The sequence below is a fragment of the Pan troglodytes genome, chromosome 10 (assembly GCF_028858775.2).
Source record: "Pan troglodytes isolate AG18354 chromosome 10, NHGRI_mPanTro3-v2.0_pri, whole genome shotgun sequence".
In the NCBI taxonomy this organism is placed as follows: Eukaryota; Metazoa; Chordata; class Mammalia; order Primates; family Hominidae; genus Pan; species Pan troglodytes.
Genome location: NC_072408.2, coordinates 136,257,489 through 136,283,727, shown reverse-complemented (window position 1 = coordinate 136,283,727; position 26,239 = coordinate 136,257,489). Strand labels below are relative to the sequence as shown.

The 26,239-nt window shown below is 42.2% G+C and overlaps 1 protein-coding gene and 1 long non-coding RNA gene across 3 annotated transcripts in view; both read left to right on the top strand.

Annotated features, from left to right (window-relative positions):
• TMEM132D (transmembrane protein 132D) overlaps window positions 1–26,239 on the top strand; it is an 818,999-nt gene that overhangs the window by 418,709 nt on the left and 374,051 nt on the right. The window lies entirely within an intron of this gene.
• Window positions 18,966–25,906, top strand: LOC129136697 (uncharacterized). Its single transcript, XR_008538608.2, has 3 exons — window positions 18,966–19,442; window positions 22,580–23,103; window positions 24,508–25,906. It is a non-coding gene; the product is annotated as an uncharacterized LOC129136697 (long non-coding RNA).

Below are 26,239 nucleotides of genomic sequence, written 5' to 3'. Positions count from 1 at the left end.
CTGACACTCTCTCCAGAGAAGTTCAACTAGTAATAAAGATTCTCTGTTTTCTGGAAATCAGGATATATTAACAATAGCCCAGGATCCTTAAATTTGATGCCAATTTTTTTTCACCAAAGCTTTTTCACATGGTACAATCTCATTCTACTCCCCTTAATGAAAAGAAAGTGGTCTTCAGCATGCCTTTCAACAGATGAAATCAAATTCATTTAGTGCCCATTGATTAAGCATCAGCCCTATACTGGGAATTGTGTTGGGCTCAAAATGATTTAGAGAACACTCTTGTCCTCAAAGAACTCTGTCTGAACACTGGGTACTGCAGATGGTCTCAACTAACTATAGTGTAAAGTACAAAATCATGCACTAGAAGTCCACGCAGAACGTAAGAGAACAAAGAGGAGGGAACAATTAATTCTGCTCCAGCAGTAGTCCACAAATATATCTTCATGCATGTGTAGGTCTTTTTTCTAATTATTTTTAACATATTTTAAAAGTCAGTGTGAGTTTGGAGGGGCAAAATGCCAAATACACACACAAAACGACAAGCAGGTAGCTTCTTATTCTAGCTTCAGTCCCTTTCAAGGGACTAAAGCTCGGATTCTAAAATTAGGTGTCAGCATCCTGCAGAACCCTCTCCCAGATTTGAAGGGAGGGGATCAGAGCACATTCCAGCCTCTGATCTAAAGAGCGGAAAAGGATGTACTGAACACAGCAACGTACCTAGCCAAGTCTGAAACCAAGACAATCTACGTGCCAAAATTCTCTCTCAGCAAATCTAAGAGGGTTTGGGATATGGGGTGGAGAGAAACCCCTATCTGCCCCAGTCTCCTTCCAAATGAAATACTTGGCTGGATATTCTGAACTGTTCCAAAAATCAAGGGCCATTTAAAAGTCAGCCTTGTTTAATTTTATTCCTTGAGTCTACATATGTAGTCATGCAATGCATAGTGATGCTTCTGTCAAAGCTCAACCATACATGAGATGGTGGTTCCGTAAGGTTATAATGGAGCCAAAACATTCCTATCACCCAGTGATGCCCTAGTCATCTTAATGTTGTAGCACAATTACTTTTTTAAAATATAAATGTAATGTAGCCTAAGTGTAGAGTTTTTATGAAGTCCATGGTAGAGTATAGTAATCTCTGAGGCCCTCACATTCACTCACCACTCACTCACTGACTCACCCAGAGAAACTTCCAGACCTGCAAGATTTATTCATGGTAAGTGGCCTATACAGGCGCACCTTTTAAAGATCTTTTATACCATATTTTTACTGTAACTTTTCTACGTTTAGACATGTTTAGATAGACAAGTACTTATCATTGTGTTGCCTACTGTATTCAGTACAGTAATGTGTGGTACAGACTTGTAGCCCAGGAGCCATAGGCTAGGTGTGTGGTAGACACGACTATCTTGGTTCGTGTAAGTCTACTCTATGATGTTCACACAACAATGAAATTGCCTGAGGACACATATCTCATAACATGTCCCCATCATTAAACAACACATGACTCTCTCTCTCTGTCTCTCTCTCTCTCTCTGTATATGTGTGTGTGTATGTGTCTATTTTATTTTATTTTTTTTGAAATGGAATCTTGCTCTATTGCCCTGGCTGGAGTGCAATGGTGTGATCTTGGCTCACTGCAAGTTCCGCCTCCCAGGTTCATGCCATTCTCCTGCCTCAGCCTCCCCAGTAGCTGGGACTACAGGTGCCCACCACCACGCCCAGCTAATTTTTTTGTATTTTTAGTAGAGACGGGGTTTCACTGTGTTAGCCAGGATGGTCTCGATCTCCTGACCTGGTGATCCACCCGCCTCGGCCTCCCAAAGTGCTGGGATTACAGGTGTGAGCCACCGCACCCAGTCCTGTTTGTCTATTTTTAACATGATTCTCTCTAAGTTTAGGCCTTAAAACCAAGGTTTAAGAGGAGCAGATAGTTTTCGAATAGAGCATGGAGACCAAGTAAAGCAAAAGGGACACTTTAACAAATGCCTAGTGTATTGGTCTTGCCGTTGGCCTCTCCCTTTGGGTCTAGAGCATTAGATGAGAGCGGCGTATCTCAACATGCTGAGCTTACAAAACACAGGATGAGGAGGGGGGTCTTAAAGGAACTGAAGAGTCAGCTTACCTTATTTTCAAAAGAAATCAAACGTCTCATCTTACGACTGTGTTTCTCAGCTTGTGTCACTTCGGCAGTGTCTGGAGACATTTTTCATTGTCACGACCAAGGAGACAGGGTTGCTGCTGGCATCTCATGGGTAAAGACCAGGAATGCTACTAAACATCCCTGTTAAAAATAAAATCAAATGAAACTAATTTTTAAAGTTCTTGTGCATAGAAAAGCACCATCCTGAAACCAGGAGATCGTAAACCAAAAATGATTAAGAGGCATGGATTATCAAGCAAGAACGAGGAAGTTGTTTATCCTTTATAAAAGTTGGTTGTCACAATCAGGGTTTTTGGACAAAAAACGATTGGTAGAAATTGATCATCTTATACTGGAAGGCAGCGTAAGTTTTGTTTGTGATTATCGGAGGAATTTATAAGAAATAATCTGAGTTAAGCTTCCCTGGCATTTGAGATTGAAGCGAGATTAAGCTTTGCTTACTTTGCCTAATTGGTTTTATCTGCCAGGAGATTGTCAAGCCTGGTCCCCATTTAATGGATCTGAGCATCCTACAATGCACTCCAGCCCCCACCACAAATACATCTCTCTCCCAGAATGTCGAGGTGGAGAAAGCGTGCCTTATGGTATTTCAGCTTGGCAGGCTCAGGTGGGTCCTCCTTCTTAATGTAGAGAATTTGAGCCTCAGCATGAACTTGGGCATTAGGGGCCATCCCCTGGACCCAAGGAGTGATGGGAAGATCAGTGTCTGAGTGACCTGACCCCAGGCTCGGCACACGCAAGCAACTCTGTGACCTCAGGAAGGTGTGGGGCACCAACAATGTCAGACAGAGATAAGCCTGTTGGGAGTCACTTGGCATATGTGCAGTGGGTCCGCAATGATATTTAAATATGGCTGTGGATGACTTGGTTTTGTAGAATTTGGGAAGTTGCTCTTGTCTCTTTCTTCATTCTGATCCCTGACAGCAATACTTCTCAGCATAGTGATTTCCAAGCAAAGGCAATAGCCCTACAAATGTCCAGAATGTTTCCTCCCACCGTGTGTACATTCCCATGTGGATGGACACACGCATGCCTGGGGGTATTTTATTAACATGGCGGAGGCATTATTTTTGATTGCCACATTTGCTGGGTGTTGCCAACTGGTATAAGCAGACAGAGAGCAGGGATACTAAACCCCCCACAGTGTGGAGGACAGTCCCATTCAACAGAAAGCACAGTCCTGCTTCCCGACATGGTACTCAAACACCCACAGGATACTGATGGAGAGGGAACACCCGCTTATAAATACGTGAGCATAAAACTTGACTCCATTCTCTATATAAATAGGAAGTATTTCTGCATAATTTTAATACAGTCAAATTGTCAAGGAATGCAATTGCCGGTTAAATCGAGGTCAGATTGTATTTTGCTTTGTCTAGAACTTTTTCAAAAGTTGTTCAACTTTCCAGAAAATTCCATCACTGCACACCAGGTCATGCTCACAGCATCTGTCTTTACACGGAGCAGGCCCTTCACTGTGTCCTGCAGCTCTGCTGGACGCCTGCAGAGTGGGATGCACATTGCTTTGTTATAAATCACTTTCCTTTCACTCATTATTATACGATGAAGCAGTTATACCTCTTTTGAATCATGTAAGCAGGTTATTATATTATCTACAGATTTCATTGTAGAGACAAAAGAAGGCAAAACAAAATATTTGTTTTTAATAAGGTGGCATGAGATCCAACTGCTTTAAGAAATATTGCCTTGGACAGATTAAAAACACATTCTCTTTTTCAAGAAGACCTGACTCCTTTATTTTCTGTCTCTGTTTCTTAGACCTGTCCTTCCTATCTTTTATAGATTGAGGAAGCAGTTTGTGGAAGGAGTCCCTTTTTTATAGATTCTGCTACATGAAGAGTTGTAGGCATGAAATTCACACAAGGATGGAATGCCTAAGTCCAGTATCCCACTACTCTCACTGTGGTCCAGTAAGGTCCGGCCACAGTGGCCTTCTTTGTGGTTCCAGAAACATCCAGCTGTTTCCAGTACCAGGACCTCTACTATGTGTTCAGCTGAGTCTGACTTCTTCTTTGTGCCTCAATTTCCATGTCACTTTCCTGATCATCCTAGATTACTGGATGTCCTACAGCTATTCTCTATCTCACAGTGGCTTTTGATAGCAATTGCCCAGTTTATAGTAATACATACAGTTTTTGTCCTCTTGTGTGTTTTCTGTTAACCCCTTCAAAGTTCAAGCTTCGGTAGGACTTTTATGCATCTTTGTGTCTCTGCATCTAGCAGGCCATCTCAGGCACACAGTAGGTCCTGGATAAATATTCAGAGTGAGTGGATTATGGCATGCAGCCTGGCCAAAGCCCCAGCCTTCTGGGCATCCAGGCCTCACTCTTTTTCTGCTTCTCTCAGATGCTTAGAAAGTAGAATATGCTGTCATCCTCTGGAGGTCAATGTCATCGCTTCCAGAAAATATCTGCTGGCATCATGATCAGAGACCAGAATTGGACAAGATGAGTGGGCAGACTGAACCTGTAGAGCCCTCCCATGATTCAGCCCTCACCTTTGCACTCCCCCAGTTCACCCACGCTGTGGCCTATAAGTTAATGATGACAGCATCTAAGTCAATGGGATATTCAGCTGTCAACGCGAAGGGACGAGAAGGCTGGCAGTTCAGTGCTCTGTCACTGGGTCTTGTCAACTTCTGACAGTCAGTCAGTCAGGGACAGCAGATTTAGTCCCAGCAGAAGAACACTGGGCTGGAAGTCAAGCCTGCAGACTGCGATGTTTTGAACTTCCTTTGAGCACCAGTGATCCTACTTGTGGTCTGTGAACTTGGGCAAAATAGCTCACCTCTGAGTTTCGGTTTCTTCAACCCTCAGCTGAGAATCATTACAATGACTTCACCCAGTTAATGGGTTGATGTGAGAATTAATTGTAATAAAGTACTTAGGGTGCCATTGTACATGGCCCAGAGCAAGCATTCAATAAATTGATAAATATGTAATGTGTTAGGAGGGAGCAGAAGGGCATAATCTTTATTAATAGTAAAAATATTACTGTGGTTTTGAAGACTCCTGTTCCCGAGTCCCCTGTGACAATGCAGATGCCTTTGAAAAGATTGGTTAGTGCCCAAAAACCGACTGTGTTGCTCATTGACCTGAATTAATGCAGATATTGGAACTATTCGGAGGCGAGGGATTATAGAAAGGAACAAGTGAAAGGCAGTGATCTGCTTTGCCAGTCACTGCATTTCTAAAAGCCCAAGCCATGCTGTTGAAAGTCTCCAAAAACAACACAGCTCAGGGGTTCATAAATGCCTGGTTTGTTGGTTATACAAGAATGTGGTTTCCAAAAATGTGTATTTAATGAATGAATTTGCTCATTGGTACGTTTTTGTTGAGCATCTACTATGTACCAGGCGTTTTGCTAGGCATGTGAATAAATAAAGATCTGCTATGGACATGCCTCGGAGATACTGCAGGTTCAGTTCCAGATCACCATACTAAAGTGAATCACACAATTTTTTGTGTGTGGTTTTCCAGTACATAGAAAAGTTATGTTTACACTATTCTATAGTTTATCAAGTGTGCAATAGTGTTATGTCTGAAAAGCAATTACATACTTTAGCTAAAAATAACTAAAACCAGGCCAGGTGCAGTGGCTCACACATGTAATCCCAGAATTTTGGGAGGCCGAGGCGGGCAGATCACTGCAGTCCAGGGGTTCGAGACCAGCCTGGCCAATATAGCGAAACCCCATCTCTACTAAAAATGCAAAAAATTAGCCAGGCATGGTGGTGAGTGCCTGTAGTCTCAGCTATTCAGAAGGCTAAGGCGAGAGGATCACTTGAACCTGGGAGGTGGAGGTTGCAGTGAGCCGAGGTCATGCCACTGCACTCCAGTCTGGGCGACAAGAGCAAGACTTGGTCTCAAAAAAAAAAACAAAACCTAAAATCACTTTATTGCCAAAAACTGCTAATGAGCCTTCAGTGGGTCCTAATCGTTTTGCTATTGGAAGGTCTTACCCGACATGGACGACTGCTGACTGATCCGGATGGTGGTAGCTGAAGGTTAGGCTGACTGTGGCAATGTCTTAAAAGTCTTGGCTGGGCGCAGTGGCTCACGCCTGTAATCTCAGCACCTTGGGAGGCTGAGGCAGGTGGATCACGAGGTCAGGAGTTCGAGACCAGCCTGACCAACATGGTGAAACCCCTTCTCTACTAAAAATACAAAAATTAGCCGGGCATGGTGGCACATGTCTGTAATCCCAGCTGCTCAGGAGGCTGAGGCAGGAGAATCACTTGAACCCAAGAGGAGGAGGTTGCAGTGAGCCGAGATCAGGCCACTGCGCTGGGCAACAAGAGTGAAACTCTGTCTCAAAAAAAAAAAAGTCTTAAAATAAGACAACAGTGAAGTTTCCTACATTGATTGACTCTTGTTTTCATGAAAGATTTCTCCATAGCATGTGATGCTATTTGATAGCATTTTACTCACAGTAGAACTTCTTTCAAAATTGAAGAATCCGCTCAAAACCTGTTGTTTTATCAACTAAGTTGAAGCAATATTGTAAATCCTTTGTTGTCATTTCAACTATGTCCACAAACCACCTTTTTCATGCATATGAAACAGGTCCTCTTTTTGATGGGGTTGTTTTTTGTTTGTTTGTTTTTTACTTTAAGTTCCGGGATACACGTGCTGAACATGAAGGTTTGTTACATAGGTATACACCTGCCATGGTGGTTTGCTGCACCTATCAACCCGTCATCTAGGTTTAAACCCCGCATGCATTAGGTATTTATCCTAATTTTCTCCCTCCCCTTCCCCCCAACCCAACGACAGGCCCCAGTATGTGATGTTCCCCTCTGTGTCCATGTGTTCTCATTGCTCAACTCCCACTTATGAGTGAGAACATGAGGTGTTTCGTTTTCTCTTCCTGTGTTAGTTTGCTGAGGATGATAGTTTCCAGCTTCATCCATGTCCCTGCAAAGGACATGAACTCAACTTGAAGTCCCCAGTGGCATTAGCCCCTAACAAGGGAGTCAGCATGTCCCTTGAAGCTTTGAAGCCAGTTATTGACTTCTCCTCTCCAGCTGTGAAGCTCCTAGATGGCATCTTCTTCCAACAGAAGGCAGTTTCCTCTCCATTGCAAATCTGCAGTTCAGTTTAGCCATCTTCATCAGTGGTCTTAGCTAGATCTTCTGGATAACTTGCTGCAGCATCTCCATCAGCACTTGCTGCTTCACTTTGCACTTTTATGTCATGGAGACAGTTGATTCTGTTAAGCCTTATTAATCAACCTCTGCCAACTTCCAACTTCTGTAGCTTCCTCACCTCTCTAAGATTCACAGAACTGAAGAGAGTTAGGGCCTTGCTCTGGTGTAGGCTTTGGCTTAAGGGAATGTTGTGGCTGGTTTGATCTTCTGTCCAAACCACTTAAATCTTTTTCCAGTCAGCAATAAGGTTGGTTGTTTCACATTCTTATCATTTGTGTATTCACTGGTGTGGCACTTTTAGTTTCCTTCAAAAACTTCTCCTTTGCATTCACAGCTTGGTTAGCTATTTGACACAAAAGCCTAGATTTTGGCCTATCACCTCTTTTGACATGCCTTTCTCATGAAGGTTAATCATTTCTAGTTTTGATTTAAAGTAAAAGATGGAGGAGCCTTCCTTTCCCTGGAACACTTAGAGGCCATTGTAGGGTCAGTAACTGGTTTCATTTCACTACTGTCGTTTGTCAGAAATAGGAAGGCCCGAGGAGAGGGAGAAGGGTGGAGGAACAGCTGGTTGGTGGAGCAGGCAGAACACAGATGACATTTATTGATTAAGTTCTTCATCTTATGGGCACAGTTCATAGTGCCCCCAAAGAATTGCAGTGACACAGAAGATCAATGATCACCATACAGATACTGTAATAATAATAACTTAAAATATTGCATGAAATATCAAAATGTGCCAGAGACACAAAGTGAGCACATGTTGCTGGGAATAAGGAGCCAATAGACTTGCTCAATGCAGGGTTGCCATAAACCTTCAATTTGTTAAAAAAAAAAAAAAAAAAAAAAAAGTAATATCTACAAAACACAATAAAGTGAAGTGCAATAAAATAAGAGGTGCTTTTCTTGGAGCCTAATTAGGATTCCTAATTAAGTGGGATTTGATTGCAAGGAAGAGAAACTCACTTCTGCTTGCTTATGCCATGAGGGATTTAGAGCAAAGATCCAGATAATAAACATGAGTCAAAGACATGTGGTCAGCTTTCCTAGATCCCAGAAATGCTCATGCACCCATTTTCTCTATCTGAGCCTCTCTGTGTTCTCATGATGTCATCTCTACTCTCTTCTACTTCTTTCTTTCCTCTTATTCCACAGACCAACTTTTGTGGTTATTTATTGACTTACGCATAGCCCATCCTGGTTACCTCAAAATTCTCACAACTGACAAGCTTCCTCTGTGTTTCTAGGGACAAAAGGTGCTGTGACAACTTGTGGGTCATTTTCAGGCCTTTGGAGGAGCAACCAGTTTCATAAATGTCAATTTCTTATGTCAGAAGCAGTTTATAGAATTGTAAAAATAATTTTCATGTTGTCAATTTCATGTTGTCATGAGACATGACGCCGAAACTCTTTACGATTTGCACAATATTTATAACCCCCTTAAACAATGGGGAGTTTTGGAGACACCAATACAGCCACTTTATTTGTGCAAGCAGCGATGTCCTCACCTGAAAAATAAGGACAAGAAAAAGTACCCATCGCAGAGAATCACCAGCAGGATGAAGTAAATCAGGAAACATAAGCCCAACCCCTAGTATATGCCTGGCGCAAAGTAGGGAGGGCTTCACAAATGATCATTCCGAGGACCTCAGAGTTTCTCTTACATAAACTACACTACCCGTGTTGGCAGTCTCCTCAGTTGCCTAACATAACCGACCACACCAAAAATTTAAAAAAACAAAATCTTAGAAGCTGCCTTGGTAACTTTACAAAGAAACCTCCTACAAAATCTTGCACAGTTGCCCAGGGGAATTGTCTGTGAAGTTTATCATCCAAATGCGCTCATCTTATGTGACTGTTCTCCCAAAACAAATCGCTTTTATAGTCCACACCACAAATTTAGACCTTTTGATCAATACCCCCATTTTATGAGCTGTCTATAGAGAGATCTGGAGATGCTTCCCTGCTTGATTGCCTAGGAATAAAGATTGATCCGTCCAGTATCTCCCCATGTATAGATTCTAGGTTGATTCACATACTGTACACAGGCCCGGCAGCCATAATCCATCCCTCTGGAAAATTACATAGTCAATACCTTTTCCACTCAGCATATCTTACAAAGGCTTGAAGGGGATTATGATCCCCCAATGCAGACTTTGGAAAGGAGCAGGGAATTCACAGAAGTTAACTTTGCATCCAACAGAGACCTAAGGTTTTGACTTCAAGTTTCTTAGTATCACAACGCAAAATATTTTTTTGTATTTCACTTTGAAGGTGACTCTGTGGTTTAAATCTTCAACAGAGACCACAAAGGACAAAACTAAAGGACAGAAGCTAAAGTCTGTCCATTCTGTTTTCTAAAATCTCCTTTTTCCCTTATAAAAGAGGGAGTGCCACACCAGAGTGGCAGCAATGACCAGTTACTGGTTCCCACTCTCTGAGTCCAGTGAGGTGGTCACTGCCGTATACCTGAGACAGAGCAGGGGCTCAGTGATTGCTTGAGTGATGGATGGACTGTACATTGTGTTATCTTGTTAGAATGTTCTAATTTTAAAATTCTCAGTTACCCTATAGCAGAGGTTCTCAAAATTTAACATTCATCCATATCACCTGAAGGTCTTGGTAAAACACAGATGGCTGGCCCCCCCTCCAGAATTTCTGATTCAGTAGTTATGGAGAACTTGCATTTTTAACAAGCTCCCAGGTGACACGGGGGGCACATCTTGAGAGCTTGAGAAAGGTTATCACAGAGTTGGCATCCTATGAATAAGTTTTAAGGGTCAGAACCAGAAATGTCTACCATGCGTGAAAACCAAAAATGGAAGACACTTTTCATCTCTTGATTCGAGGAGTGAATAAAGGGCTGCTCCACTAATGGAAAACAGAACGTCACTCTTGCTTTCTGATTTATTGAGCAGGTAGTAGAGACTTTTGAGGCAAACAGCAGTGCTCTTCCTCTTAGATCTGAAGGTCCTTGGTTTGGGTACCAGTTTTCTTCATTAAGTTGAAAAGAGAAAAATTTATTTTGTTGTTGTTGCTTTAATGTCTTAGGTGATGTGCAGGTTTGGGGCACAGTGTAGGAGACAGAGTGTCTGTCACTCCACCTGTCATTACCACTTGGCTTCCTTCAGAGAATGCCATATGAAAACAAGCAGTGTCAAGAAACCAAAACATCTGTTTCCATCTGGAAGAAGCCTGATTTTAAAAACATGACATTCAAATTGATTTATCAAATCATAAAAATGAAGCAAAATAAAAGGCACCAACACCTTCAGCTTGGAGCAATTAGAAATATATGGCTGTCAGAGGGAAGAGTTGTTTTCAAAGTATCTTGTGTAAAATATCTCATGAAGTAGAGAGACAGAAAGAGGAGGCCACTCGAGGCATCAAGAGGAAAAAGTATAATCACTGAGATAAAACTGGGGAACGATTTATGGATCAACTTGCTTTTTTATTAATGTCTTGTGACTTTTATTTTGAGGATACAAAAAGGTAAAACAAAAAAAAATCTTATTGACTGAAGGACTTCAAGGCAGCCCTTGGAGCTTGTCTGAGGCTGGAGGTGTAGGCAACTTGTGTGTGTTTAATTGTCTTCCTGTGGATGCAGAGATGCTGCCTTGATGATATTTGCATCCACGTCTTTCAGGTCTTCTTTGCAATACAGAATGCTAATAGGTGTCTGTCAGGGAAAGAAATTAGGAATGTGGTTTTCCATCTTCTGTGTCTCCATTTGTCACAGTGCACAAAGGAATCAGCCAGGGTCAGAGTCTACAGATAGAGATGGAGCTCATTTCTTTGCTCACCACCCCTCTTCTCTCTGCAACAGAAAGAAAAAAGCCACTCCTCCGAGTCAGAAGCCAGGGGAGAAAACACACACACACACACACACACACGCACACACACACACACACAGCTTTGTGTAATGCACAGTAATGATAGCCCTTGAAAATGTCTTTGCTTTATCTACTAAATGCCAGCCTCAGATGCAGAGTGGCTGAAGTGGAGGAGCTGGCCTGGGTAGAAAAATATATTTCAGGAGTGTCAATTCTGTCCTCAGCTGTTCCTGAATCCAAGTGTCACATGTGTGCTCTTCTCAGCACATTGAGAGCTTCGTTATCTGTTACCTGGGCTATTGAAATGCTTTTCGGACATTTACCCAGGGTATTTTACACACAGCTGCTTGATTAATCCCTCTAAAGCGCGGTTCTGGGCTTGCCTCCTTCCGAGTGAAAAGCTTCAGTGGCCTTCCATTGCCTTCTGAGCAAATTGGAATCCTGCTGCCTAGCAATCAGGGCCCTTTGGGACCTGGATCTAACCTGTATTTCCAAACATTTAGTCCATTACAGCTGTTCAAGCACAGAACAGGTCATTCTGCCATGCCTTCCCACACAGAGTGTCCCCACGTGCCTAAATTCTTTCTGGTTTTCAAGCCAAATTCAAATGCCTTGACCTTGGCATGTCTGCTCTGTCATCATCCCAAATTCCTGTGATACCCGAGGGTGCAGAGGAGCCTCCTCCCTTTTAATGTCCTCTGGGTTCCACCACAGTAGCAGGTGCAAGTGATGTCACCCAGCCCCAGCCAATCAGAATGCTCAACCTCTTGGCCACAGTGATTGGTCAGGGATGGTCATGTGACTCAAGCATGGCCAATGAAATTCCATCCCAGGACATTGGCTGGAGCTATAGGGAAGCCACCCATCTTTCCAGTGGGGACCTGGAACTGGTTTCTCTTAAGCCCCCAGCTTCCTTTCACCATCTTTGAGAGTCTGCTTAGAAATTGAGATAGAGAAAAGCAGAGCCAAGAATATGTCCTGATGATAAAGTTTCAATCCTGGATTCAACCATGTTTGGATCCAGACCCACCCTTTGAATTTCCCAGTCATATAATCCAACAAATTACTATTCTTTGGTCTAAGCCAGAGTTGCATTAGTGTCTGTTTCTTGCAAGCACTTACAGAAACAATACTTATTTTATCTGTTGGACTTTAATTACAGATGCATATTTTAAATTTTATTCTGTTATTCATTTGACGTATATTTTTATTAGGCACCTACCGTGTGTCAGATCACAGATTCAGCTCTGAGGAACTGTTCCTGCCTTTTAAGGACTATTCATCCAACCAAAGGGGGAGATGTAAATAATTACAGCAGTGCAGAGTAGGTCAATAGACACCTTGGAGAACTTACTCTGTTCATGCAAACCTGGATATATCTGCATAGTCTTCCTGGAGATGGTGACGATGAAGCTGAGTGTTGAAGGATGAAGATGAGCTCCGGAAACAAGCCACAGGGGAAGGATGGAAAGAGCATTCAAGCCTAAGGAAATAATACATGAGAACAAGTAAGCAATGAGCAGAGTGAATGGGAAACTGCAAGTCATTCATCATAGTCAGAAGACTGTGTGCTGTTCCCTCTTGGAGCCTGAAGTGCCTGTCGAACAGTGTCTTCTCCAGGGAATGTACCTAATAAGTGTGTGTTAAGTGAATGAGCTAATGAGTGAACATTATTGGCAAGTGTTATTATAGGTGATAGAGGATTCATAACAGTTGTTATGAGGAGCAATGATTAATTGAGGCTTAGCTAAAATAATTGTTATTTAAAAAGGAAAAGTTGCCAGGCACAGTAGTGTGTGCCTGTGGCCCCAGCTACTTGAGAGGCTTAGGACGGGGGCGGGGAGGATTGCTTTAGCCCAGGAGTTCAAGGCTGCAGTGAGCCATGATCGTGCCACTCCCTGCACTCCAGCCTGTGTGACAGAGTGAGACCACATCTCTAAAAAAAAAAAAAAAAAAAAAAAAAAAAAAGGAAAAATCTACCAGCCACTGTTATACCAGTTCTCCGTGTAACACCAACTTTCTAGTGACCTTCATGAGAGAGCAGAAACATTCTTCTTTGTCATTTATTTGGAGTGAATCTGCAGAGAATAATGATAACAATAACAAAAGCATTATCAATAGTAAATCTATAGTGATGACTTCTTCTTGCTTGTTATGTGCTAGGGAATGTGCCACGCAATTTACTTGCATTGTGTCAAACACCCTTTACATTAATCCTGTGCCGTAGATACTATGAATGTCTCCACTTTAAAATGAGGAAATGAGGGCCAGGTGCAATGGCTCATGCCTGTAATCCTAGCACTTTGGGAGGCTGAGGCAGGTGGATCACTTGAGGTCAGGAATTCGAGACCAGCCTGGCCAATGTGGTGAAACCCCGTCTCTACTAAAAATACAAAAATTAGCTGGGTGTGTTGGTACGTGCCTGTGATCCCAGCTACGTGGGAGGCTGAGGCACAAGAATCACCTGAACCTGGGAGGCAGAGGTTACAGTGAGCTGAGATAGCACCACTACACTCCAGCCTGGGTGACAGAGCAAGACTGTCTCATAAAATAAAATAAGGAGTTCACTCATGATTTGGCTCTCTGTTTGTCTGTTATTGGTGTATAAGAATGCTTGTGATTTTTGTACATTGATTTTGTATCCTGAGACTTTGCTGAAGTTGCTTATCAGCTTAAGGAGATTTTGGACTGAGACAATGGGGTTTTCTGATATACAATCATGTCATCTGCAAACAGGGACAATTTGACTTCCTCTTTTCCTAATTGAATACCCTTTATTTCCTTCTCCTGCCTAATTGCCCTGGCCAGAACTTCCAACACTATGTTGAATAGGAGTGGTGAGAGAGGGCATCCCTGTCTTGTGCCAGTTTTCAGAGGGAATGCTTCCAGGTTTTGTCCATTCAGTATGATATTGGCTGTGGGTTTGTCATAGATAGCTCTTATTATTTTGAGATACGTCCCATCAATACTTAATTTATTGAGAGTTTTTAGCATGAAGGGTTGTTGAATTTTATTGCTTCAAAGAGAATAAAATACTTAGGAATCCAACTTACAAGGGACGTGAAGGACCTCTTCAAGGAGAACTACAACTCACTGCTCAATGAAATAAAAGAGGATACAAACAAATGGAAGAACATTCCATGCTCATGGGGAATCAATATCGTGAAAATGCCCATACTGCCCAAGGTAATTTATAGATTCAATGCCATCCCCATCAAGCTACCAATAACTTTCTTCACAGAATTGGAAATAACTACTTTAAAGTTCATATGGAACCAAAAAAGAGCCTGCATCGCCAAGTCAATCCTAAACCAAAAGAACAAAGCTGGAGGCATCATGATACCTGACTTCAAACTATACTACAAGGCTACAGTAACCAAAACAGCATGGTACTGGTACCAAAACAGAGATATAGATCAATGGAACAGAACAGAGCCCTCAGAAATAACGCCGCATATCTACAACCATCTGATCTTTGACAAACCTGAGAAAAACAAGCAATGAGGAAACGATTCCCTATTTAATAAATGGTGCTGGGAAAACTGGCTAGCCATATGTAGAAAGCTGAAACTGGATCTCTTCCTTACACCTTATACAAAAATTAATTCAAGATGGATTAAAGATTTAAATGTTAAACCTAAAACCATAAAAACCCTAGAAGAAAACCTAGGCATTACCATTCAGGACATAGGCATGGGCAAGGACTTCATGTCTAAAACACCAAAAGCAATGGCAACCAAAGCCAAAATTGACAAATGGGATCTAATTAAACTCAAGAGCTTCTGCACAGCAAAAGAAACTACCATCAGAGTGAACAGGCAACCTACAAAATGGGAGAAAATTTTCGCAACCTACTCATCTGACAAAGGGCTAATATCCAGAATCTACAACGAACTTAAACAAATTTACAAGAAAAAAACAACCCCATCAAAAAGTGGGCGAAGGATATGGAGAGACACTTCTCAGAAGAAGACATTTATGCAGCCAAAAGACACATGAAAAAATGCTCATCATCACTGGCCATCAGAGAAATGCAAATCAAAACCACAATGAGATACCATCTCACACCAGTGAGAATGGCAATCATTAAAAAGTCAGGAAACAACAGGTGCTGGAGAGGATGTGGAGAAATAGGAACACTTTTACACTGTTGGTGGGACTGTAAACTAGTTCAACCATTGTGGAAGTCAGTGTGGCGATTCCTCAAGGATCTAGAACTAGAAATACCGTTTGACCCAGCCATCCCATTACTGGGTATATACCCAAAGGACTATAAATCATGCTGCTATAAAGACACATGCACACGTATGTTTATTGCGGCACTATTCACAATAGCAAAGACTTGGAACCAACCCAAATGTCCAACAATGATAGACTGGATTAAGAAAATGTGGCACATATACACCATAGAATACTATGCAGCCATAAAAAATGATGAGTTCATGTCCTTTGTAGGGACATGGATGAAATTAGAAATCATCATTCTCAGTAAACTATCACAAGAACAAAAAACCAAACACCGCATGTTCTCGCTCATAGATGGGAATTGAACAATGAGAACACATGGACACAGGAAGGGGAACATCACACTCTGGGGACTGTTGTGGGGTGGGGGGTTGGGGGAGGGATAGCATCGGGAGATATACCTAATGCTAAATGACGAGTTAATGGGTGCAGCACACCAGCATGGCACATGTATACATATGTAACTAACCGGCACGTTGTGCGCATGTACCCTAAAACTTAAAGTATAATAATAATAATAAATAAATAAATAAATAAATAAAAAGGACAGGGATCCCAGGACACAGGCCATTTTGGGTTGCTTATGTTTTTTGCCACATGGAAAGCTGAGATAGGCTTACCTGTGAATGTGAAGTTTAAAGATAATGATTATTACTACATCTGTCAGTATTTCTGGAGACCCAAAATAAAACGGCACTCATGAATGCTCAAAAAAAATAAAATAAAATAAAATAAAATAAGGAAATGAGGCTCCAAGATGTTGTGCAACTTCACACAGTTCCCTCATCTTCTAAGTAGATACACTTATTCAGAAGCTCATAAGAGAGAAAAGCAGAGTTTGATTCTGGACAGCGCTGTGTAGGTTCAGCGCTCTTCTCCAGAACAATCTGATAGACTGTCTTGGAAACAAGTGATGCTGTCTAGATTCAGTTTTCCTGTGTGTGTCCCTTGGATCAGATTCTTTAAGACTTTCAAATGTTAGGGTCAGTTTGAAATCTCTGGAGTTTATTGTGGGCTCCGAGAACTCCCAGGCTGGGTTCATTGAGTCTCAGGCAAAAGAACCTACCTCTCTCTTTGCCCTTCTCATACAAGCAGTGGGAGACACGAGACTGGCCTGCTTATGGAAGACAAGTCTTATGGCGTGGAAGGCTTGGAATCCAATGGGTTAATTCTCTATTCCTCAACCTCCCATTCTCAAAGTCCCATTTGTAATCAATTTGAAATTATTAATTAGACAAAATAATTATTTACTACCATATCTCAAGGGTAGCCAAAATTTAAGTGCCAGAGCCTTGTTTGTGCAAGCAATTTCTGTATAACAAAGAGGAATATTTAGTGCCATTGTGAAATTAATTGGGTATGTTATACTTCTCCCCCCACAATAGTCAGAGGGCTGTCAAAGTGGTAGTGTGAATAGTGTTTGTTAACTACATAGCTTTGATAATAATGTCCTTGTAGGAGCAGTGGTAAAATCCTGTCCTAAGCACTGTAGAATTTTTATCTTACAAATGTGAAAATTAGAACTCAGATTGTAACAATTTTTTTTTGTCTGTAATACTATTTCAATTTCTAAAACTCCTTGCTGAGTCTAAGGTGAAAATCAAGCCATACTCCTTTCTTCAGGATACCTTTGAGCGTCTCTTTCTGTGTTCCTATCTCTGACTCAGTCTGTCTCCCTGTCTCTTTGTTTCCCTGAGCATCTCTTCCAATGAAGTGTGCTTCCTAAGTGCGTCTTTATTCCACATCCCTGACACTCCCTTTCATCAATAACTTCAGAACAAGAAGCGCCTTTAATAATCTTACCCCAAAGATTCACTCTGCCTCAGTTTGTTTATTTCTCCCCTTCTCTCCCACCATTCCTGTCTAAGGACTTTTCTTACAGTAGAAAAGCCTGGGTTTTTCTATTATTTAGAACTTACTCAAATCACAGCTCACAGCCTGTTGGCTCTGTGGCCTTGAGTGAGTTATTCAAATCTCTTTGCCCAATTTTTAAAATCTGTAACATGAGATAATAATACCTATCCCCTAAGATTTTCAGTCATCCAAGGAGATAAGCTTTGTGGAATTCCTAGAATGTCTCCTTGTTCTTTCTTAGTCTTCCTGAACTTATCCGTATTTGGTAACAGTATTCATGCATGTGTGTACCCATGTGGCTATTTCTCTATCTATGTACCTGCTGATTATCTATCTACTAATTAGCTATCCCATCCATCCATCAGTCCGCCCGTCCGTCCATCCATCCATCCACCCACCCACCCACCCACCTCTCTACCTACCTTCCCGCCTACTCATATCTTTCAATCACCTATCACTTGGTTCCTCTTTTCTCCTCTTTCCTTGGTCTCTTAGCTGAGCTCACTCATATGTTCAGCTTCTCTAGTCTTCCAGTTTGATGTGAAGACCTGTAAGAAGATGAATAAGTCAAAACAATGATGAGATCCTAGATCAGTCTATTCATGTGATACAAGGAAAACTAATCTGTCTTGTTTTCCTGAGCTCTCTTTGTCTTCTTTAGTTTTTCATACCAGTCCGTCTTCATCTTTCTACAAACTAAACCCTTCCTCTCCCCTCTTAGGCGGCTGGGCTAGCAGAGCCTTTCCGTCTGGTTTCTCAGTCCACATTTCTACTCCTGTTCTTTGCCATCTGCATCCCCTGAGATTCTCAGGTACAATTGAATACCTGGGCTTGGTTCCCAGAGTCCCCTTTCTGGGTCCTTCTCCTGGCTCTTGTCATCTTCCTGGACTGAGCCTTTCACCCTGGGTAAGATCTCTTGAGCTGCAAGCCTCTGTGGTGGATTTTTCTATTCTTCCCCTCCTCCACCCAGCTCATTCCTTCTGCACCTCTACTCTTTATAGTTCATGTTGACTGTGGCCCCCACCACCCTCAACCCTTATCAGCAGAGTAGCATTAAAACTTCCAGCTCCGCCATGATTCTCACCCATACTGGGAACCTATACCCATGTCAAGGGTCACTAAAGTCCACCTCTGGCTGCCAGTATCAGCATAACCCACATAATCCACACTTGATATCCAGTGATGTGCAGTCACACATTTGCTTCCCAGATGCACTTTGGCTTCTGTGTCTCTGGCAGTCTGGATTGCCTTTAAATCCACAGTCATCTGTAAATGAAGGTGCCCATCAGTGCCCCAGTGGGAAAAAAAAAGTTCTTGATGATCCCCTTAAGCCATTAACTAACTGAATTGCATAAGGACTAATCACACACACACATAGAAACACATAAGAAACATGTCATATATAGCACTCTGTCTTCAGAGATCCATCCCTGGCCATCGTCATGTGGTATTTGGCTCTCCCGAATGCAAACTTTTTAATAGGAGCTAACATTTTTTTGAGCGCTAACTGGATGCCCAACGCAGTTAGAACTCATTTATATACATTAGAGAATTTAATCTACTGCAGTCTCATGCCACATGTGCTAATTATGATGCCATCTCATGGATGAGAGAACAGTCACACAGAGGTAGGTAACAAGCCCATCATCACAAAGCGGGTGTGTTCTAATAGATGTCACAGCTGCTACTCAGACCCAGGCAGCCTGAGTTCATGTTCCTATGCAGGAATCCCTTCCTGACATTTCTCAAGGACCTTATCCGCTTTTTCAAATCTCCAATCCTGGAAATAATCAGTGGAGAAACTGAGGAGATGTGTGGCAGTTCTCAAGTGTGAATGAAACCTTAACTATCCACAGAGATGTGTCTAGATCAGAAGAATCCACAGACATCACGGGAATACACAAGCACAGGGAACACAGAGAAGGGCATCCAGCATCAAAGTTAACATTTGGGGTCACTGGGACAGGAGCACGTAGAAGTAGAACCCGTATGATTTCATGGGTCAGTCTTGCTTGCAGTTGTGGCCGTACTATGACGTCTGCTGGTGGCTCTGTCTGCTGCCAAAAGTGAGTCATTGTTGCTGATAAAAGAAAAGCTAATACACTTACAGTCACAGTATACTTTATACACATTCCAGGAAGGATGTATCAAAAATGACACACCTTGGAAGCAAGTAAGTCCCTAAATTGGCAATTTTGACACCCAGTTCTATGCTTCTATGCATCACTGCTAATCTTAATATGAAATCCTAATAGGACGTTTTCTAGAAACTGATGTTTTACTGTGTTTGAATGCGTGCTGGTGTTTTACAGTGTTTGCCTGTTCACTATAGGCTACAGATATTTGTAAATGCAACTTAATTGAATATTTCCGATCTGTTATACATGCATAAAAGTGAGTAAAAAATATGAAAGACATTAAAAATGTTTTACGAATAACCCATGATTTCGTGAATCCTTGAGAATTCCCGGGAATTTCCTTTTCTTTTCTGAATTCCAAATATTTACATCCCTTAAAATTCAGAAACACTAACTTGAACACAGAGGCTTGCTCCTGACCACTTCTCTAGAATTCCTCTTGGCCCACTTTTCTCATTGTTCAAAATAAGTATTCCCATCTGAAATGGAACGCATCTTATTATGGTCTGTCTTGCTCACTGGAATGGAAGCTTCAGGAGAGAAAGGCTCTGTCTGTCTCATTACCTGCATAGCGTCAGTACCTAGAACAACTCCTGGGAAGTTCTCTGAGCTCCATAAACATTGGAGAGATCAGTGACTGAATTTGCATGACTCATTGTTAAGTGTGTCCAAAGAAATCATCGCAGAAGAGGAAAGATTTTCTAAACCTGAAGACTGCACAAAACAAATGCTTTCTTGATATTTTCACTGCAGACAGGCTCCTCTCATGAAAGTCCAGCGATTACCAGGCCTCACCCTGCCCTCATTTCCAGGTGCAGTGCTGAGCCGTCCTGGAACATTAGTCAAGCAGGGTCTAACCATGAGCCAAGGTGAAGGGAAAGTCACAGAGACCTTCAGGGAGGAGGGAAGAAGTGTTCCTGGTGCCATTACAACCCGCTGAGCACAGAGCCCTGATGTGCTTATTCTGGAAGCATGTGATGTTCCAAATCTAGTTCAGCAAAAGCTAGCCTTAGGATTTTTCTTGGTAATTGAGAAAAATGCCTTTTCTTTTTCTGTATAATGGAGAGAGTGGAGACTGAGGTTTCTGAGATGCCTTCCAGCTCTGACATCCAAGATTCAATGGGTCTTGGATACCACCCCGTGAGCTGAGTGTCATCTCTCTCCACTTCAACTGGGTGAAACTGTGTCAGAAATCGAGAGCTGATTTACGTGTGTGCTCCTTCCCTGTCTTCGGTGCATCGGCCGAATATGAGCCTGCTCAGGGAAATAATTTAGCACCTGCTAGGGGCCCTGTCTGAATTCCATTGTTTAGCCCACTGCCAATTTCCTGGACTATTTAATTCCTAGCTGTAAGGTTGTGAGTTCAAATCCCCTTAGGTCCAAGTTTCATTAGCGGTTTTTGCAGATCTATATCTCTCTCTGTGTGATGCCCACAGTCTCACTGTGTAATTATCCTTATCAGACCAGACACATCTGATTAAACCATTTGAGAAGGTCTTATCTTAGAAAAAGCAGCAAATCTTAACAAATTTAGCTTGTGTCTTATGGTATCATTATCAGTGAACTTAAACTCTATCTAAAAGACAAAAAAAAAACCTCTGCCCACTCTGATATAGGCAAATGCTAGCTTGTGAAAGGCCAACACCATTTTTTATTGTTTATTTTAAATTTTTTATATCCTTTGCAGTGGAGAGGGAGGACTTACACCCAAAGATTAGTGAGCCCAGCTGAGACTTTTGCTCCTTTTATTGTTGTTGCAGTCAAGAACTCAGCAGAGAAGAGAAGAGACACTCAGCTAGGGAATAGAGGAAAATTTAGTGGAGGGACCATTTACAGAGATGTGGGCACCATGTAAGACCCAAGAGGGGACGTTGAGGCACCAGAGACTAGAGGAGCTGTCTCCTTTGTGTCTGAAAGGACAGGGGAGAGTACAATATTATCAGAGGCTCATCAGAGCTGGAGGCCTGGAGGAAGTGCCCGTGGGTAGGTGTTTCTCTAACCATGGAGAAGCACAGCTACTGTCCAAGATCAGGCAATGCACCAGGGAGGACGTGGGGAATCCATGCCTGATATGGTTTGGATCCATGTACCCACCCCAATCTCATGTCAAATTGTAATCCCCAGTGTTGGAGGGGAGACCTGCTGAGGGGTGATTGAATCATGGGATCAGACTTCCGCCTTGCTGTTCTCATGATAGTGAGTGAGTTCTCTTGAGATCTGGTTGTTTGAAAGTGTGTGGCACCTCCCTCTTCACTCTCTTTCTCTCTCCTCCTCTGCCATGGTAAGACATGCTTCCTTTTTCTTTGCCCTTCCGACATGATTGTAAGTTTCCTGGGGCCTCCCAGCCATGCTTCACATATGGCCTGTGGAACTGTGAGTCAATTAAACCTTTTTTCTTTATTATTATTATTATACTTTAAGTTTTAGGGTACATGTGCACAACATGCAGGTTTGTTACGTATGTATACATGTGCCATGTTGGTGTGCTGCACCCATTAACTCGTCATTTAGCATTAGGTATATCTCCTAATGCCATCCCTCCCCCCTCCCCCCTACCCCACAACAGGCCCCGGTGTGTGATGTTCCCCTTCCTGTGTCCATGTGTTCTCATTGTTCAATTCCCACCTATGAGTGAGAACATGCGGTGTTTGGTTTTTTGTCCTTGCCATAGTTTGCTGAGAATGATGGTTTCCAGCTTCATCCATGTCCCTACAAAGGACATAAACTCATCATTTTTTATGGCTGCATAGTATTCCATGGTGTATATGTGCCACATTTTCTTAATCCAGTCTGTCATTGTTGGACATTTGGGTTGGTTCCAAGTCTTTGCTATTGTGAATAGTGCCACAATAAACATACGTGTGCATGTGTCTTTATAGCAGCATGATTTATAGTCATTTGGGTATATACCAAGTAATGGGATGGCTGGGTCAAATGGTATTTCTAGTTCTAGATCCCTGAGGAATTGCCACACTGACTTCCACAATGGTCGAACTAGTTTACAGTCCCACCAACAGTGTAAAAGTGTTCCTATTTCTCCACATCCTCTCCAGCACCTGTTGTTTCCTGACTTATAAACTGCCCAGTCTCAGGTAGTTCTTTATAGCAGTAGAGAAAAGTCTAATACAATGCTCCCTACTCTCTTTTCTTTTATCTGTTAATATCCTGCTAGTATTTTCCTCTGGCTGAAACCAACCAGAAGCACAAAACCAGGAACCCGAGAGATGCAGCTCGTAGAGGAGAGAAAACAAGAGTGGACTGGGAGGACCATTGGGTGGATGAGGAATCAATAGAGAAACAAACAGTTCCATCTGCCGTTTATGGGTAAAAGAGAGCAGATGAAGAAGACATGGTTACCTATGGCTTGGTGATTTGGCCACTTCCCTTTTCTGGGACAAACTCAGATTGTCAATTTTGTGAACAAAGAACAGTTTTTATTCTACATGCATCATGAGAGCCACATGGAGGGACAGCTCCATTTGCCCCTGGAAGAATCTGGCAGACACTGGGAAGTCAGCGGTAAGAAAGAAGTGAAGATATTTGGGTTGGTCAATGTCAAGCCATAGCATCCTGGGAGACAGCTTCACCAGGAGTGGGAGAACTAGAGACTCAACTTCCATCTGTTCTCTCTCCTCAGCCATGGTCACTGGATTATAATAATAATGACAACAGTGATAAAATTGGTGGTAACAGCAGGTAACGTTTGCTGAATGATGTCCATGTACCTGGCACTGTGCTCATATACACTCTTATTGGTGATCTTGAGAAAGGACCACTAAAGTTATCTCTAGTTTAGACATTCAGAAATGGCATTAGTGGGGAGAGTAATATATACACACACGATTAATAAGTGGCAAAACCAAAGTCTAAAACAGAATTTTTTATTTTACTTCAAAGGTTTTGTTTTGACTTCTCCAATATCCTACCTGCCCATCCACCCAGTCACATGGTTCTGTCTGCTAACATCTCCTGAAACTATTCACCTCCTGCCATTGTATCTTGCCTGGATTATTGCAATAGCCACTTAAATCATCCCCCTGCCTCCACTGTCTCTCCTCTTGAGTCTATTCTTCACATAGAGAGTAGGGTTGTCCTTTAATTAAAAAATGGAGTCAGTGTATAACCCTGTATTAAAACTCTCTGGCTCCCCAGAGGACACAGTTTAACCTCCTTTTTATTAGACACGGTGTCTTCTAATATGGTCTAAACCTATTTTACAAGCAGCATCTCCAGACATGCTCTTTTATGCTTTCTAAGCTCCAGCTGTACATTGAGCTTCTTCCAAGACACATAATGTGCTGCTGAGCCACCGTGCCTTTGCACACACTGTAATTCCTATCTACAGTACCCTCCTTCCCTTTCTGTCCTTGGAGAATTCCTGGTAATAATACAATACCCAGTGAATGGTGCCCTCCTTAGAAGCCTTCCCCAGATGCCTCTCCCAAAGCTATTTTCATTCTCTTTCATGTTTTTACTACTATTTATGTTTTGTCATCAAATTGCATTATAATCACATTATATACATGTGCTTCCCCCTCAAATCTGTGTTCTTTAGAAGAGTAACTCTATCATCCTACATATATCATCTCATTTGGTTCAAAACCATGATATAAGATAAATGCTATGATTATCCTTAATTTAAGTTGATGAAATAGAGACTCAGAAAGGTTAAGTACCTTGTCCAAGGATGCAAAGCCTGTACATGATGGAGCTGGGGTCTGGATCCAGAATGTCTACCTCCAGAGCTCTGCTCATTCCTACTACCTTAAGGCGTTGTTCTTGTCTCAATGCTCTGAGTGTCTTATTCCCATGGCTTTATAGCCTGTCTTTGAATACACTTTCATAATGCTGGAACCTAAGACCATGCTTATTGGATAGATGCAGTTTCCCCTCCAGAATCAGCAGCAGAATTATTCATTGGTGAACACTCTGAGCTTTTGGTCACATGCATCTGTCTGCTGCAGAGGTACCACATGTTGTCCTGAGAGACGGGGCTGAACCATGAGTGTTGATTTTCTCGTGGACCCTTTTTAAGCTTTCTTCGGGTTGACTGTTAATTAGTTGGGTTTCTTCCACTTACATTTGGTTGTCCTTAACTAGAGAAGGGAGGTCACTACCAGGATATACAGCCATGGAGTTCATCAAGGAAAACAGACTGACTGCCTGCCATCTTGGATTGTAATGACACTTATGGATGGCTCAGAGCTAAGTGATGACAAACTGGAGATGAGAGGCAGAGACACGGACAGAAAGTCAATCCTCTTATGGTGGAATCAGTTCTTTTGTAGACCCCGCTGTCCTTGGCTCCTGCAACAGCTAAAAAGGTGATTTCTGAAAAGAAACCTCTTACTGTTTTGAAATGCAAATGCAAGTCTTCTTAAGCTTGACTTACACATGAACTCAAGGGCCATTTGGTTTTGCATGTTGTTAAAAATATTGTTCACTTGCCTGTAAAGTATCATTGTGTCTTGGATGCCTTAGCTTAACCATCTGACAGCTCCTTTATCCCCCAACTGGAAGAAAAATAGGAGACTTCTTAAAGCTAGTTACAGCCCCTTATGGGATGTTCTCACAAGGAAAAGTCTGAATAAGAAACCCCTGCCTTGACTTCCTCTCTGACATTATTGATCCTGTTGGCTTTGGTTCCCACATCTGTCACCTGAGCCACACCCTCTACACCATTAACATGGAAATGGAACTTTGATACCGAGAGGAGTGCCTTACACCAAGACCTCTAAATCTGAAGTCTAATCTTTTCCAGAATTCCATAGTGTAGTCTCAATAGCAATGCTTGAACCTGTCATTCAGTTAAGTGCATAGTATTCAGTGCACTCTGCTTAGCACTCGGTAGGAAACAAAGTTCAATGAGACACAAAAGCTAACCTCAAAGAATTAAATTCTGGGCAGAAGGATAATCAAACTAGACAGAGATTTATAATACATGGTGTAAGCCAAGTGGTGCCATAACATGAACATTGCTGTAGTTGCTGCCTGGTACCCATTTTAGAAGATAACTCCAACTGGTCTTTGGAAAACCATCCTTCTCTTACTCTCAGTTCATCTGGTTAAGGGATAACTGCCACTAAACAAGTTTTAAGGCAGATGTGAGAGCAAGGTGACACCAAACAGAACATCACACACAGACTCATACACAGACACAGGAACACGCAGATGCACACACAGTAGTAGCAGTGATTAGTTCAAGAGGCAAAGAGTCAATGTAGGACCCAAGCCAAGTCAAGGAGAGACAATGAGAATCAATTCTAAAACTGTTAGGGAGCAAACAAAGAAGAGACATCTTCAGTCCTTGGATCCAAGATCACTGAAGGTGGAGCCTGGAGCTGCCGGGGCCTGCCCACAGCAGTCAGCGTTCGTGCACAGGTGAAGTTGGAGAGAAGACAGCACATCCTCAATACAACCAGAACCTTTGGGTCCAGCCACTGCTAGAGTTTTTCATCACATGTCAATAAATCCCTGTATAAATTACTTTTTTGACTTCAGAGAGTGTGAGGTTTCCATCATTTGTAGCCAAATAATATAAAAAAATGTGCTGTTAGTAGAAAAGGACCTCTCCAGTTGAAAGGAGCAGACTTAGCCCTTTCTTTGAATGCAGTTTGGATTTAGAAAGGATGGGACCCTGCGGGAGGGAATTCCAGGCAAAGAGACACCTTGAGCAGAAGCCAGTAGCCCATGCTGCAAAAGCCAGCAGATATGGGCTTCGTTTAGTAGGCACGCCTTCTTAGATCAGCTAAAACAGCGGTCCCCAATCTTTTTGGCACCAGGGACTGGTTTCCTGGAAGACAATTTTTCCGTGGACTGCAGAGAGGTGGGT